Below are 13,666 nucleotides of genomic sequence, written 5' to 3' on the forward strand. Positions count from 1 at the left end.
AAGAACAACAGGCAGAGGGCGAGTCAGGATACAAGCCAGGATTGATACATAACTGGACAATGAGGTACATGAACGTAGGGCTGGAGCAAAGACAGAACAAACCAAGGTCACAACAAGCAGGCAAGAATTCACAGGCAGGTCAGGAGCCAGCAGGGTCATGCATGGGAAGGCAAATATAGCAGATCAGAGATAGGTAAAGCAGAAACTAACTGAAGACCACTCAGCAATCTGTTTACGCCATAGTTCAGCTTTAATAAGCTGTTTGGCACCAATGCCAGTACGGGCATGCTCGTGCACAATCCGCTGTGTGTGCATGGTAATATATTTGCACATGCGTGCCAATGCCCGTCTTGCAGTGGGCCTTTGCTTGCAACCATGAGCATGCACATGAGCATGTTATAGTCTTCTAGTTTCAATAAATATTGGTTCTTACTGGTTCTTACGCCCTACTACTGGAACGGGAAGGTTTGGAAAATTTAGGCCAAAGTAGGTCCAATAATCCTCTATTTCTGTGCTGTTGGAGAAACAAATGTCTGCTTTCCTTTCCCCTTCTATATGAATTGCAATATATAATATTATATTATTTCCATCAATTTTCTAAGTTATTTAATGCACATGTTAGACAGCAGCCTCCTTAGCCCCCATGGTTCATCTACCTCTATTGGTGGGGGGGGACTTCAATTTCGGTAATGGATACCCTAGAAGACAGATCTAAGGACAAGGGCAAACCGTCCCCCCATCAGTCCCAGCCGCTATACCTACCTGATTTTGCGGCATCTCTAGACCTAACTGATGTCTGGCGTCAAGCCAACCCATTAGGCAGGGAGTATACCTTCTTTTCCCACCCCCACGATAGTTTATCTCGCATTGACTATTTTTTTTGCAATCACTTCTTCCTCCAGAGGTCATCCAATCCCCTCATTGGGGATATGGCGATTTCAGACCACGCTCCAGTATCTCTTCTGTTCTCTGACTACCAATCACCCAACACCACTAGAATCTGGCGGTTCCCCTCCTTCCTGGCCAACAACGTAGAATTGCAGTCCCTGCTAAAAAAAGTCTGGACAGACTTTTTGAGCGACAACGCTCAACATACACATGACCCGGCTCTCCTATGGGAAACGGGAAAAGCAGTGCTGCGAGGCCACATCATCGCCTTTAGTACGGCTTATAAACGAAAGACCTCTGCCCATCTTTGCCAAGCCAGCGATGCATTACGACGAGCACAAGCAAACCTTTCTCGTTCGAATACCGCTACTCACAGACAGCAGCAAATATTTTGATGCAGATTAGCTGCCTACTATAGCTCTTTCATTGTCTTACTTTTTTTAGGTGAACCTTTACAAATTAAATGTACTATTTAAACAGAAAAAAGTGTTATTTTTCATCCAAACTCTAAAATATTGCATTTTTTTTTTGGCATACAAAAAAGAGGTTGTGATAGGCTGTGTGTTTTGTTTTGATGTTCTGTTCAAATTATTTGAATTCACTATTATCGAATTTCACAGGTAACTATTACCTCCTTAGCCATAGCCTCCCATCAACACCACAAAGTAACCTTGAGCGCATAGGATTCTCCAGCCCTGAGAATCTTTTTTGTGAACTTTTGTGATAGTGATTACTATCTAAAAGTGTTTTAAGATTTCTCCTTCCTCTTCCTTTACCTCCTTCTTACTCTCTACCTTTCACCTTCTTTCCACCTTCACTTTTCTCATCACTATCCCCCCCTCTCTTTATACGTCAAATAACAACAGGACACCTGTAGTTTATTTTACAGAGTCAACATCAATACCTTTCCTCCTGAATCTTCATGATAGCCTACTCCTTCTTTGGGCATTCCCCCACAGTGATATTGCACAATGTAAATTAACTGAATGTACCTGAGAAACGCTCTACTCTCCTGAGAAAACTCAAAAAAGGTAGGTCTCACTTTGTACTCCTACAAGAAACTCACCACAAACCCAAGATTATAAACAAGCAAAAAATTGGGGGAGCAAACCCTGAACATGTATATCTAAAGCCGGTGCAGCTATGAACCAAGCGACATGTATATTAAAAAAGAATAGCGTACACATGCAAAAGAAATGACTATCAAATATGGAGACAATCCATAAATAAAAATGGGGATTTGGTCCCACCATATGGCCATATCGTGCTCAAGCCCACCACTACGTCAAAGTACCCCATTGTCTGTGTATTCTGTCTGACCAGACTTCTGAGGTTGAGCACCCCACCCCCCACACACACCTGTACTCTATCAGTGTCCACTATCAAGTAGATATAGGAGGAGTCCCTTGTAGTGCATTAGCACATCTCTCCCAGCAAGGAGCGTTGTCTCCAAGGGTTAGAGAGGCTGGATTCACCCCTTTTTTATGGATAGTGTAGGACCCACTGACAATGGGGTACTTTGACGTAGTGGTGGGCTTGAGCATGATATGGCCATATGGTGGGACCAAATCCCCATTTTTATTTATGGATTGTCTCCATATTTGATAGTCATTTCTTTTGCATGTGTGCGCTATTCTTTTTTAATATACAAACCCAAGATTACCAGTTCTTTTTTGTTAAAGCCTACAATGCCACTAACGACACCTCAAAATCAAAAGGTGTGTCAATATTGGTGAGCAAAGAAGCCCCATTTCAATTATCAGATCGACTAACGGACCCGAGCGGGAGATACATATTCCTGAAGGAGATATATTATGGCACCACCATCACATTAGTGGATGTTTACTTCCCAAACAGACGTTTACTTCCACGTTACATTTTGCCAATATGTGATACAGGAATTCAAGGGTTTTGCATCGGGTTGCCTCAATTTGGGAGGAGACATCATCAAGAAACACTTGCATCACATACTGAATTCTTAAAAGACTTGAAACACTCCTCCAATTCCTCCAATTGATAGACTCCTGGTGCTTTCTTTATCCTAAAGGGCGAGACTTCACATTTTACTCCATACCCCATAACCGCTACTCCCGCATAGACTACCTCTTTGTTTCCCAGAGAGACTTATCAGCGGTTTCAAGAGCTCACATAGGATGATCATGCTCCTACCTCACTGACAGTGAATTTTTTATTCTCCAACACCTAAACCCCAAACTTGGAGACTGAACTCATCCTTACTAACTGACCCTACACTGCTTCACAAAATATCTACATCCCTCACTGAATAATTCAGACAAAATGAGAAATGCCTGACATGGACCCCATGATGATTTAGGAAGCCCATAAATGCACTATAAGGGTCCTTTCACATGGGCTTTCCGCCCGGCGGACTCAATTTTGCTTAGCGGGGGGGGTCTATCCGTCGATCAGATCGTTGTCAGAGACCTGCTCTCCTCTATGCTAGATCGGATGAAAACGAACAGCTTGTCTGTTTTCATCCAATCCTATGCGATCCTTTAACGGACAGGATCGAATCAGATCGCAGCGGGTGTCAGCGGACATGTCACCGCTGACATCCGCTGCTCCAAAGGGGTGCATGGAGCATCCAATCAGGTCTGCTTGAAAAACTGGAAAGCCCGTGTGAAAAGACCCTTAGGGGATAACTGATTAGATTGGGTTCCCAATGTAAAATGGAACAGATAAGGAGATGACACGACTAACAAGGAAAATCTTTAGCGTAGAAACCCTACACAAAAAATCCCTAAGGGTCCTCTCACTTGGGCTTTTCGCCCGGCGGACTCCATTTTTCTCAGCAGGGGATCAATCGGCCGATCACCGCTGAGCAGGCGGATGATAGGTTTGTCTCCACTCTCTGTGCAGAGATGGAATTGTCAGAGCCCTGCTCTCCTCTATGGGAGATCATATGCGATCCTTCAGATGGATGGAAAATAGGGTTTCCATCCTTCTGGATTTCACAGACAAGATGACATCTGCTGACATCCGCTGCTCCATAGGGGTGCATGGAGCAACCGATCAGGTCTGCCTAAAAAAATGACAGGTAGACCTGATCAGAAAGCCCATGTGAAAGGACCCTAACTGTTAAAACTGCCAGGGATCTCTTGGACACTAGGAACATGTTACAACAGATATTAGAAGCTAAAACCAAATGACTAATCTTCTTTAAAAAGAAAATATATTATGAATCAGGTGATAAGACAGACAGATACCTAGCCAGAGCTCTAAAATAATCTAACTCCATTAACCACATCACAGGTATTAAGCGACAAGATGGAACTGTGGATGTCACAACGGAAGCCGTTGCAAAACACTTCCATAGATATTACAAGAACTTGTACAATCTTCCACAGCAACATAGACCATCTGAGATGCGAGAAGATAGAACACAAATAATCCAAGATTACTTAGCTAAGAGTGGTCTTCCCACTTTAAAAGATCTAGACACAACCCTCTTAGAGAAACCGATTACAGCAAATTAAACTAGACAGGTAATTGGTTACTTAAAATCTGGGAATAGGTCCTGATGGACTGACTTCTATTTAGTAAAAGACATTTATGAACATCCTAATATATACACTTATTAAGGCCTTGAATTCTCTGTCTGGGTAACAAGAGGTACTGCCTGATTTTTTTCTCAGCATATATCACAGTCATCCCAAAACCAAACAAGGACCCAGCAGGCTGCGCTAGCTACCAGACCATCTCTTTACTAAACTTGGGCGTTAAGCTATTAGTAAAGATCCTGGCCACCAGATTGAGACCACTCTTACAGAACATGATTGGCCCAGAACAAGCAGGGTTTATGCCAAGCAGGGAAGCAAAAGATAATGTTATCAAAGCACTCCTCCTGACTCATGCTGCCCATGCTCCGAATATCGGAGGCCTTCTCCTGTCCACAAATGTGGAGAAGGCCTTTGATAGAGTAGCATTGGACTTTATACTAGCAACATGCAAACATATTGGACTGGGATCGCATATGATGGCCTGGATCTCCGCACTTTATCAAAATCCATTGGCTAAATTAAAGATCAATGGCTCCTTATCTGAGAAAGTACTCATCACAAATGGTACCAGACAGGGGTGCCCCCTATTCCCACTCCTGTTCATTCTCTCTCTAGAATCTTTTATTAGAACAGTCAATGCTGAGAAGGCGATAGGCAGCTTTTGGGTTTTAGACAGAGAGTTTAAAATTGCAGGCGATCTACTATTTTTCTAACTAAGCCACACATCTCAATACCCAATTTAATTAAAGCATTCTCATACTATGGATATGTGTCTAATTTATAAATAAATTATACTAAACCTGAAGCCACGAATGTCCCCCTCCCAGGCCTTGACCTCAATAGGACTAAAGAAAACTGCCCCTTTAAATGGGACTCCTCGGCTCTCAAATACTTGGGAGTATGGCTGATTCCAACGCTCTCTTTGATTTATGAACAAAATTTTCCACAATTGTTACAAACAATAGAAAGTGCTCTAAAGACCCGACACTCCGGGTACTTTTCTTGGTTTGGTCGAGCTGCCATTATTAAAACATCTATCTTACCCAGGTTGTTATATCTTTTACGTACTCTACCCATTAAAATTCCCCAAATCGTTTTTAAATTTCTACTCTGAGTCCATTCTATTGAAATTTCTTTGGGGCCACAAACAACCCAGAATTAAATATTCTTTGCTAACTAGATCTAAATATCTTGGAGGGATGGGCTTACCTGATTTCAAGAATTATTACTTTGCCTCACATCTCACAAGAGTGATTGGGTGGCATTGCCATTTTGAAACTAAAGACTGGGTCGCATTGGAATCAGGTTTGAGTCCCAGTTCTCTACGCTTCTCCTCTTGGGTCCCATGTAATAGCTACCCTTAATATTTAAAACACCACCCACTAACAGGAACAAAACTATAAGTTTTTCACACTGTGGAAATAAAAGAGAGATGTCACCTCTCCACTTAACCCTCTCAGGCCCTTAACTCCAACGGGATTAACTCCACCGTTATCCCGTTAAGGAAGGATGTGCTGGAACTGGAAAGAGTCCAGAGAAGGGCAACAAAAATAATTAGGGGAATGGAGGACATCAGCTATGAGGAAAGACTACAAGCACTGAACCTATTCTCTCTGGAGAAGAGACGATTGAGGGGGGATATGATATCAATGTACAAATACTGTACTGGCGACCCTAGCATAAGGAACAAACTATTCAGAGAAAGGGAATACAAGAAGACACGTGGCTACTCACTAAAACTAGAGGAAAGGCGGTTTAACCTTAAAGTGTGTAAGGGGTTCTTCACTGACTTCACACCTGGAATGGGAAATCCAACACTACAATCCCTATACCACGACAAACTGCTCCTAGCAAGAGACTGCTTTCACAAAGGTGAGGTTAAGGACTTTTATACCCTAAAACAGGATAGCAGGCTCACACTGCTTCCATTTTGGTCCTACTTCCAGATCCGTAGTTACATCTTGGGTAAGTCACGGAAGGATGACTTCACTGGACCTCTGATAGAATTAGAATCGGTATGTTTTTGTAATGAGCAATTCGAAAGAGCGACATCAGTCACTTACACTTGGCTTCAAAACTCTAAAACCCCATTGATGAAAGATTGAGGAGGAAGAGGTCAGAAGCTCTGCAAATGGGCATAATGAGCAAACATTGGAGGAACGCATGTATATTGTCCCACAAATGCTCTATCCGTACCAAAATGAAGGAGACAGCTTACAAACTTCTGACACAATTGTATGTCACTCCAGCAAAGTTACACAGATGGTGCCCGCAGACCTATAACACCTGTTGGAGGTGTCGGAGCGACATGGACAACCTAATACATTCTGTATCTGGTGGCACTGTCTGCTACTTCCCCCCTTCTGGAATAAGATACAGGAAATAATTAAAAAAAATACCAAAACAAAGTTTACTTTAAATGCAGCTAGTTATTTGCTCCATGTTTCAAATTTTCCACTCAAAAAATACAAAACATCTCTGTCTAAACACTTGCTGACTGCAACTAAAGCACTAATTTCACTTCATTGGAACTCTACTTGTATCCTAACCATCCAGAATTGGCTATGGAAAGTAGCGGACACATGCAAAATGGAAGAATCTTTAGCACAGCCATCTGACAGAGTTGAGAGATTCCACAAAACTTGGTCCCCTTGGTTCAGCTTCCGGTTTTCCCAGGAATATACCTCCCTTCTGACTTGTCAAACCTGAAGGTAGGCAAAATTGAAACATAACCCACTAGACATAAAAAATTACAGGAAAACAGCTACACTCCTTATCCTGATACTGAACTGATCTTGGTGATGTGTTCTTAAATTACAAATTTAATCTAAATTCATAATTTCTCATGTTTTCAAATGTCTTGTCATTCTTGGCCCCCTTTACTTTAAACCAGTACTCGGACTATCAGTTAGTCCAGGGATCTTCAAACTATGGCCCTCCAGCTGTTGCGGAACTACACATCCCATAAGGCATTGTAAAACTCTGACATTCACAGACATGACTAGGCATGATGGGAATTGTAGTTCCCGAACAACTGGAGGGCCATAGTTTGGAGACCCCTGAGTTAGTCTATCGATTTAACTCCACCGTTATCCCGTTAACCTCCTTAACAACTAACCTCCCATCTGTTCTAACTATTCTCTACTGCTACAACTAAGATTACTGTTAGAGCCCATTCACACAGGGGCGACACGACTCGGCGACCTGTGAAGTCGCGGTGCACAGCGTGCACTGCGACCTCGGCGCGACATGCACGGACTTCATATCATTGAAGTCAATGCAAGTCGCCTCCAGGTCGCCCCAAAGTAGTACAGGACCCTTTTTCTAAGTCGGAGCGACTTGTGTCGCTCCTATTAGAACGGGTCCTGTGCTAATCAATGGCAGGCGACCCACCGCGACTTGTCAGGTGACCAAGTCGCCTGACAAGTCGCGCTAGTGTGAATGGGGACTTTCTTGCCACATATTGTTATTAAACTATATACAAGTTTTTCTAGACCACGGTTACATGACGTTTACTGACCTGATCTACTACTTGTACCATTTATACATTTCTTGTTTGTACTTCTACATATTCATTTTGCTTCCTAATCACCATTATCTGATGTAACATATGCTCTTTCTTTGTCAAGCAATGATTTTGAATTTAATAAACATTTAATGTAAAAAAAAGAAAACAAAAAAAGAGGTAGCGATAAAAAGTACTTGTTGGTTTAAAGGGATTGGTAAGGCAATGCTCCCAATCACTGCTAGCCCCTCTGCTAGGATAACATGTAGTATACACTGTATGTTGTTTGGTAAAATTCATCTTCTAAATACCTTATTTCTTCTCCCTGATCAGCGGTCACGTGACCGCCCGTCACTCTCTTTCTCTGATGTATGTACTACAGAAGGAGGTGCCGAGATCTCCCTCTGACGTCTGCCGGGCAGTCATGTATCCTCCCTCTGTAGTGTATACATCGGAGGTAGAGAGGGACTGGCGGGCACCGAAAGAAATCAAAACCAGTCCACAGTAGGGAATGAGGAACTAATCCATAGGAATTGGCCAACCAAGTTGAGGAACAAGATGTTTAGATATTTTCTTTCTTTCTTAGCAGTCTTTATTTGATGCTATATAATGGTGGCTTGTTCAAGACATCCCAAGAAGCCTGCTATGCCAGCCTTTTGGATTGACACATCAATGAAATGATTTTGTTTCAAAAACTCTGCAAATCGAATTGTGCCAAGTTACTGAAAAAGAACTTACCTTCTGTGATAAAAAAGGTTTATTCAGTGAAGCTGTTCAATAATGACTGAGTATTTTTCTTTTGAAATCAGTACTCCCTCTGCTCTGCTACAGATTTTAGGGATCACTTGCTTTTGTCACGCAAACCTCATGGTTTTTCAGGAACTAAGACATCAGGTGTATATTTGTATATACAATATGGAGCACCTTTAGAGCCTGGCACCGACCCAGTCTTGTTTTCTTTAGTATCTCTTTCACCTCACTCAGCTTGGGAGCACTGATTTTACGTTGAAGTTTATTCTGTATGTTGACTAACTGCACTTTATCCTACAATACTGCATGTGCCTTCCACATCTTGTCATATGTCTAACAACTGTGTAAGGTGGAAATTAATTTAGTACGTGCTTTCTCATACAGATTTACTGTAATGAATGTTTGTTTCTCAGGCTCAATTTTTGTACAGCTTATCTATAAGGCTGGATGCCAGCGATATTTGAAATTCAGAGAGAGAAAAGTGTTGAAAAGGATTGCTTCTTAATGTATAGATTTTGTGATAATGAGATCACAGTTGGAGACTCAGGAATTATCAATGGATGAAGAAATAATTGTGATCTTGTTTATAGTCAACCTTCATCATTCTTTTTTAGCATTTTGCAATATAATAAGTCCATGGACCCTAGAAAATAAAACAATAACATAATATAATATAATATAATATAATGTAATATAATATTAACAACTTTACCACTAGAGCATTTTGCTGTCTTACGTCTGGGCCACTTTTTGCAATTCGGCGCTGTGCAAATTTAACTGACAATTGCGCGGTCGTGCGACGCCATACCCAGATGAAATTTACGTCCTTTTTTTCCCACAAACAGAGCTTTCTTTTGGTGGTATTTGATCACCTGTGCAATTTTTACTTTTTGCGCTATAAACAAAAAAAGAGCGTAAATTTTGAAAAAATAACAATATTTTTCAAAAATTTTTATATGAAATTCCCCCCCAACAAAATGTAAAAATCAAAATGTTTTAAAATTTTTGGCCAATTTGTTTTCTGCTACCTATGTTTGGTAAAAAAAATCACAATAAGCGTATTTTGATTGGTTTGCGCAAAAGTTATTGTGTTTACTAACTAAGGGAAAGATTTCTGTCATTTTTGGTGTTTTTTTTTTAACGAGTAATGGCGGCGATCTGCGATTTTTTTTGCGGGACTGCGACATTGTGGCGCACAGATCGGACCCTTGACTGACATTTTTGACACTTTTGGGGGTACCAGTGACATTACTACAGTAATCAGTGCTATATATATGCACTGTTACTGTAAAAATGACACTGGCAGGGAAGGGGTTAATTTTATTGGAGAGGGAGGGGTTAATGTATGCCTGGTGCTTACTAACGTGTGTGGGGGGAGGTGACTGAATGACACAGGGACAGATCGCATGTTCAGCTATGCTGAACCCTACAATCTGACCCTGCCTGTCACTTAGGAGATCCGCCCGCTTGTGTTTACACAAGCAGGCGGATCTCCACACTCGATTCCCCGACGATCGGGGAAGAGCAGCGGCTATCGCCGCTGCTCCTCCCCTGGCCCGACTCCCGCTGTGACTGAATACAGCGGGAGCGAGCCTCCGGCGGCGCGCACGCGCCACCGAGAAAGGGGAGTGTCTGGCAATGTAGGTCTACGTCGCCAGACGATAACAAACCACTTTGCCGCAGTAGTGCTCGAGTGAGCAGACGGCAAGTGGTTAAAGCCTTTTAACTTCTTGTTTCAGTATCAAAAAGGAAGCTTTCCAACCGGGATCCAACCGTTTGTAATATATAGGTTTGTGAATTTGATTAGCTATTTGAAACCTATTTATAGCTTTTAATTGTGTATGTACTTGTTGGATGGCATTTTTTTCCTCATTATAGGCATGCTGTGCCGTACTTCTAGAACCACGGCACAGAGGTTGCATCTTACTCTTTTATTCTCAGTATAACTGTTAAGAGCTCTGATTCTCATTGAAAAGAGAAACTATCCTTATGGCTTATCATGTAATTGCCTTTCCGCATTTGTTGTTCAGCAAGAAGTCTGACTGCACTCTGTCATGCAGGTGACTGCTATAATTATCAAAACCTAGACAACAAACAATAAAAATGTAAAACTTCTGCAGAAAACGAATCAAAGTAGATCAGTCACAAACCTTAAAGCATGTGTTACCCCAACACTTCATATTCCTGATATGTGCCTGCTGTACAATGTACTTGTATGAGAAAGTATTCTGCTCTCTTTGTATTGCTTCCTTTGTGTGAAATCCTCAATGTTCCTGCCAGTCTCCCTGCTTTCCTAATAAAAACTGACCACGCTAAGTAGGAGAACACACCGTAGTTAGTTCTCTAGCTGTGCTGGGAACTCAGAGTGCTCTCCTCCAATGATCAGACTTGTCCTGACACACCCCTGCTGCACCACAGCCATTCACTGGGAAGCTCAGTGTGCTGCTGCTTCTCCTCCCCCAGCTCTTATGCAGCTGAAAGCAGAGGGAATGTGATCACCTATATGAAAGGGGAAAAAGGTATTTATAATGTTTTTTTATATCTATACAAAAATGTTTTGGCATTCATTTCTATTTTAAACTGAATGCGTTGTTTTACAAGGTGGTCATTTAAATCAAAAAGTATGTAAAAACAAAGAATCAGTAGAGGAAATTCATTGTGAAGGTGTCAAAATGAGCAATAAAGCAATAGATACAATAGGTAATTTGAACAATATGGATTCCCCTGGGGGTGGGACATCTCTATAGATTCTACTTCTTGAATATACAGCATTGTTTGGGTTCCAACGTATTCCTTGTTTTTAAATCAGCAAGCTCCATGTTTGTTGATAGGCAAACCAACCATGTAAGTGTAATCTTATTTATTTTGTAAAAATCTTGTTTTAATGGCATTTTATGTATTGGATAATGTCATTTTTAGACAGGTAGTATCATCTTAGATATTATGTGTTACATATATCCTTTTTGACGCTTACAGAAAAGATTCCAGCATTATCCCCGATGAAGAGGTGACAAACCACGAAACGCGTCGGATATTTGATCTGGACTGGATGGTTGAGTCTAAATCTAATTATCTTGCATACATCCTCGCTTGCTAAATCTGTTTTATCAAGATATCATTATGTCTATTTTTGTTTTCATATTTGTGTAATAAAATAAATATTTGTAATATCATTCTTCTTGTTACTATCAATTGTGCCTAAAAAGTCCCACCCCCAGGGAAATCCATATTTTTCAAATTACAATTTCCGGGATGTGGCACATTTTTTGAGGACTACAGCGGGAACACACATAGATACAATAGGTAGATAACTTTATACACAAATCTGAGCTGTGCCTGTAAAAAATTGGCCCCACCCCCTGCCACCTTACAAACTTAACTTTTGGTACTTAACGTGATTGTAAAGTTTAGTTTTCTTTTCAATAAAAATACCAAACATGTTATACTTACCTCCTCTGTGCAGTTGATTTTGCCACAGGGCAGCCCGGTTCCTTCTCTTCCCGGGTCCCTCTTTGACTCTCCTGGCCCCTCCATCCCTTTGAGTGCCCCCACAGCAAGCAGCTTGCTATGGGGGAACTTGAGCCAAGTCACAGCTCCGAGTATCCATTCAGACACAGAGCTGTGGTTCGGCCCTGCCCCCTCTCTCTCTTCATTGGCTAACTGACTTTGATTGACAGCAATGGGAGCCAATGGCGCCGCTGCTGTGTTTTAGCCAATGAGGAGGGGAGTCTCGGATGGCTGAGACAGTCATTGTGGAGATCGCTGGATCGAGAGGGGGCTCAGGTAAGTATTAGGGGGGCTGAGGGGATCTGCTGCACATAGAATGCATTAAAATAAATTAAACCTTCTGCCTTTGCAATTACTTTAACTAGTTATTGTCCCAGGCTATTTGAACCTATTCACCATGGACCTATAATTCAACAATAACTTCATTATTACTTATTATACAAGCATGAGACATATGTTTTTTTTTTACTATTGTTTTTAATCCCTTTAACTGGGCTATAATGCCCTTTTGCAGGAGCGTCTGCCCAATGTGACTTCTGTGATTGCCTGTCAAGTAATCACATGAATCGGTTCTGGAGCTTTCTTTGACAGATAGTGTGCGGTGAGTGTGTTCTCAACACAGAAACCTCAGACAACAATGCATGAATATGTGTGGTGTGAAGGTGTCACAGCAAATATGCATTATGTGGGCAGGAAGACGTCAAAGCATTAAATAATAAAAAGATAAGCTTTTTTTTTTTGTGACAATTGTAAACTTAAAAAAAAAGTTTAACTATGCATAAAAAGGGCAATTTATTTCTAAAGTTTGTTTTTTTATCTCTTCCAACCAAAATTATTTCTCATATACAAGGGCTAAGTTATTTACAAAGTAAGGTTCAGTATATGTAAACCCTAGCTACACTAAATGCTTAAATGCTATGTCATTTACTAAAGCACTGTGTTTTATGAATAATTTGAAAGTGGCAAGATACTTTGGGTATCACAGAATGAGCAGGACACATGCAAATAGAGGGACTATTCTATAGATTGCCAATATGTAGCAAGAGAGCTCTACCCTAGGGCACACCAACAGAAAAAAAAAAAAACCTGAGAGGTTCTAACTTTCTAACACTTTCTCCACTGCTTTCAGCAGGAATTCCATTTAGGGGGTTCGTAGTTATTAATTATGAAGTTTTCAGGTAAATACAGTATAACATTTTTGAATATAAAGGAAAGAGAATGAGGCGCAACACCTAGTGCATTTTCCGTGGTCACCGTATAAAATGTTTTATTAAAATGCCAAATGCATACTCACAGATGAGAAGAATGTAAAATCTCATTAAAAGATTCCACCACACATGGAATGGAACACGTCCCGTAAATGAGATTGTGTTCCATTCCATGTGTGGTGGAATCTTTTAATGTGATTTTACATTCTTCTCATCTGTGAGTATGCATTTGGCATTTTAATAAAACATTTTATACGGTGACCACGGGTAATGCACTAGGTGTTGCA

The sequence above is a fragment of the Pelophylax lessonae genome (assembly GCF_965119305.1).
Source record: "Pelophylax lessonae genome assembly, chromosome: 4".
In the NCBI taxonomy this organism is placed as follows: domain Eukaryota; kingdom Metazoa; phylum Chordata; class Amphibia; order Anura; family Ranidae; genus Pelophylax; species Pelophylax lessonae.